Source organism: Myotis brandtii, unplaced genomic scaffold, assembly GCF_000412655.1.
Source record: "Myotis brandtii unplaced genomic scaffold, ASM41265v1 scaffold77, whole genome shotgun sequence".
NCBI lineage: Eukaryota > Metazoa > Chordata > Mammalia > Chiroptera > Vespertilionidae > Myotis > Myotis brandtii.
The window spans coordinates 3,701,064-3,705,472 of record NW_005371082.1 but is presented as its reverse complement, the minus strand read 5'-3'; the positions used below and the strand labels follow the sequence as shown (position 1 = coordinate 3,705,472).

Here is a 4,409-nt window from a genome sequence, read left to right as displayed (position 1 = left end):
TTGAATTTGCTTGATAAGTTATCTTTATAAGATTTTCAATCTTTTCTTGCCACAAATTAGTTAAAATTTTATTATTATAAAATCAATAATATTTCACAATAGCATTAGTAAAGAAATATATAAGGCTATATTTACAAGTCTATGCTGTTTAGTAAACTTTGCTGAATATTATTAATGAAATATTTAAATTAAAAAAGTTTTTCCAGTATTGGTTAAAAATCATGTCTCCTACTATTTTTCTGACTATAGTGGCAATTACAATGCATAATTTCTATAAAGAGATTCAGTTTTATTTTTTAATTTTGCAAAATAAGTTATTTTTATACACACTAATAAACACAGTGGGTATAAAGATAATATGCAGCATAATAAGTTTTTTTAATAGTTTTTTAATATTTTTGTTTTATTGCTTAAAGTATTACAAAGAGTATTACATATGTCTCTTCCCCCCCCCCCTTGACCTTCCCCTGGCTTCCCCTATCCCCCAGTGTCTTGTGTCCATTGGTTATGCTTATATGCATGCATACAAGTCCTTGGGTTGGCGGCGGGGGGGGAGGGGGGAGTAAGAGATCAGCATAATAAGTTTTACATGTTTAATGCATGACACCTGAATAGTAAGTTCTTAATAAATTAGATGCAAAGAAAACTTGTGTTACCTGCATATAAGAAAGATATTAACAAGTGGGATCAAGGCAAATGTGGTTGATGTACAAAGTCTAACATGTGGTTTTTGTCACTTCAGAATAAATCTGATATCGAAATGAACTGATTTTGTGACCCTAAAAGTTTTTATTTGTTGTGCTTTTTTTATAGCAATTGGAGAAAATGAAAACAAAAAAACCCCACTGAAGTTGTTATGTATACCATCTATACCATGAAAAAAATACTGATCTTTTCCAATACCAAGATGAGAATTAAATTAACTTTAAAATATATTGTGAAAAGCATAAGGACATTTATTTGTGTGATATAATCAAACCTTACTTAGTCTTGTCTAGTGATAAATATCAAATTTTTAAAGACTACAAGACACTGAGGTCTTCAAATAAATTGGATTCTTAAGCCCCCCGCTCTCCCCCCAAAAATCATACACAAAAGCTTTCAGTCAAGATGATAGAGTAGCTAAACTGAGTACTCACCTCCTCCCACAACCACATCAAAATTACAACTAAACTACAGAACAACCATCATTAAGATTTACCTGAAATCTAGCTGAACAGAAGTCCTATAGCTAGGATATAAAGAACAAGCCCCATAGAGATTGGTAGGAAGGGCAGAGATGTAGAACAAGCCAGTCCACACCCAAGTGTGGCAGTTAAAAATCAGGAAGGTTATCTCAGCTGTGGCAATTCCCCCTGAGGAGCGAGGGGTCCCAGCACCACACCCAAACCCCCAGCCCAGTATTCTAGTGCCAGGAAGAGAAGTCTCCATAACAGCTGGCTATGGAAAACCAGTGGGATTGTGGCTGAGTGAGAAAAAAGGCTACTGCAGTCCAAGGAGGTTTTTTTTTAAAGGCCGAAGCACAGACTTACTCAAACTCATTCTCTCTGAGCTCTAGTGCTAGGTCAGCATCTTGAAAGGCTCCAGGGACATATGGTGAGGAATTTAATTGTCAGGCATCAGGGTAAGAGCTGGAGGGGCAGCTTTCTTCCAGACAGAAGTGCTCACAGAAACTATTGTTCATTTGCTGAGCCCTCCCTGAAAAAGCCTGCAGGCAGGTCCCATATCTGAGTGTCTGTCAACCTATCTAATAGTGTTTACCCTGCTCTAGTGATTCCCTGAGATCCCATTGCACACAACTAGCTGGCCCACACAAGCCATTTCCAGAGGTTTTTCCATACAAATGACCTGTCTTGATGCATGCTTCAAACTTTTTAAAAATTTCTCAAACAAGCAGCATCTGGCCTCTGTATACCCCATACCTCTTGCTAAGTGGAAACCCTCCTTGGGTTGCAGCTTGGCTTCTCCCAGGCACCTCAAAGTCCAGGAGAAGTAGCAGCCATCTTCAGATCACTCTATAGCTCATGCCAGGTGGCCCTGGGCAGGGTATAGGCAGAAGCTGACCTTGGCCTGTACCTCCTGGGAAGCCCCAGATCCAGTGCACCTGGGAGACAGCTTCAGACCACACTGAAGCACCACACAACTACCTCCATGAGTGACACACTCAAGGGGTGGACTCAGTGAACACCAGAGCTGTGCTGAAGGGAGTCTTGCTCCATCGGGTGGGCCTCTACACTGTAGATCCATATCAGTAGTCCATGCCAGTCCCTGCAGCCAATGTACCTGGGGGTAAATCCCTCCCATTGCTGTGCCAATAACAACGGAGGCTCAACTACAACAGCAGGGTGTATACAGCCCACACTGGGTGTACCTGTAGGTCCCAGGGAGGCTGTGCCACTGGGCCCTACAGGACACCTACTACATAAGACCACTCTACCAAGAATGGGAGATATAGCAACTCTATCTAATACATAGAAATAAACACAGAAAGTCAACCAAAATGAAGAGACAAAGAAACATGTCACAAATGAAAGAACAGAACACAACTCTCCCCCTAAAACTAAACAAAGTGAAAACAATCTACCAGATGCAGAGGTCTAAACACTGCTTATAAAAATGTTCAATGAACTTAGGGGAAGAGTAGATGAACTTAGTGATAACTTCAACAAAGAGATAGAAACCATAATTTGGAGATAGAAAACATAAAAACCAGATATGAAGAAAATGATAACTGAAATGAAGCATATATTACAAAGAATCAATCAATAGCAGAGTAGATTAAACAGAGAATCAAATCAGCAATCTGGCAGATAAGGAAGCAGAAAACAGTCAGAACAGCAAAAAGAAAAAAAGAACTTTAAAAAATGAGGAGACTTTAAGGAGCCTCTGGGAAAACATCAAGCATACCAACATTTGCATCATGGGGGTGCTGGAATAAAAAGAGAGAGAGCAAGTAAGTGAAAACTTATTTGAAAAAATAATGACAGAAAACTTCCCTAACTTGGTGAAGGAAGTAGACACACAAGACCAGGAAGCACAGATAGTTCCAAATAAGATGAACCAAAGGGGGCCCACACCAGGACATACCACAATTAAAATGCCAAAGGTTACAGACAAAGAGAATTTTAAAAGCAACAAGAGAAAGGCAGTTAGTTATCAACAAGGGAGCTTTCATAAGACTGTCAGTTAATTTCTCATAAAAAACTTTGCAGTTCAGAAGGGATTGGCATGAAATATTCAAAGTGATAAAAAGCAAGGACCTACAACCTAAATTACTATACCCAGCAAAGCTATTGAAGGGCAGATAAAGAGCTTCCCACACAAGAAAAAAAACACAAAGAGTTCATCACCACCAAACCACTATTAAAGAAATGTTAAAGGGTCTTCTTGAGAGAAAAAGAAGAAGAAGAAGAAGAAGAAGAAGAAGAAGAAGAAGAAGAAGAAGAAGAAGAAGAAGAAGAAGAAGAAGAAGAAGAAGAAGAAGAAGAAGAAGAAGAAGAAGAAGAAGAAGAAGAAGAAGAAGAAGAAGAAGAAGAAGAAGAAGAAGAAGAAGAAGAAGAAGAAGAAGAAGAAGAAGAAGAAGAAGAAGAAGAAGAAGAAGAAGAAGAAGAAGAAGAAGAAGAAGAAGAAGAAGAAGAAGAAGGGATCAAAATTATGAATAATAAAATGGAAATAAATATATATCTATCAATAATTACTTTAAATGCAAATGGATTACATATCTATCAACAATTACTTTAAATGCTCTAATCAAAAGACATATAGTAGCTTAATGACTAACAAAGCAAGACCATTACATATGCTGCCTACAAGAGATTCACTTCAGATCAAAAGACCTATAAGAGACTGCAGGTAAAGGAATGGAAAAAGATATTTCATGAAAATGGAAACAAGAAAAAAAAGCTGGGGTTTAGCAAAACGTATACCAGACAAAACACATTTTAAACAAAGGCTATAATAAGAGACAAAGAAGGACCCAGCAACTCCATTTCTGGGCATTTATACAAAGAAACCCAAAACACTAAATGACAAAGAAACACTGAGTGGCCAGATAATTATGACCACCTGACATGTGTAGGCAAATTAGCCGTACACTTCATCGTATGGGATATGGAAGCCGAAGGCCTGCTTGAACACCTTTGCTGTCTGCAGTTACCAAGATAAAATGTCTCCAATTCGCACAGGAACACAAGGATTGGACAGTTGAGCATTGGAAAAAAGTCATGTAGTCCGATGAATCACGTTTCCAGTTGCATCATGCAGATGGCAGAGTGAGAATTTGGCGGAAACAGCATGAAAGCATGCACCCCACATGCATGAGTACAACCCTTCAAGCTGGTGGGGGCAGTGTTATGGTTTGGGGCATGTTTTCCTGGCATGATTTGGGCCCTTTAATTCATGTGGAACAA

The 4,409-nt window shown here is 38.6% G+C and overlaps 1 protein-coding gene across 5 annotated transcripts in view; it reads right to left on the bottom strand.

Annotated features, from left to right (window-relative positions):
• NBEA (neurobeachin) overlaps positions 1–4,409 on the bottom strand; it is a 776,030-nt gene that overhangs the window by 82,573 nt on the left and 689,048 nt on the right. The gene's annotated exons all lie outside the window — the stretch shown is intronic.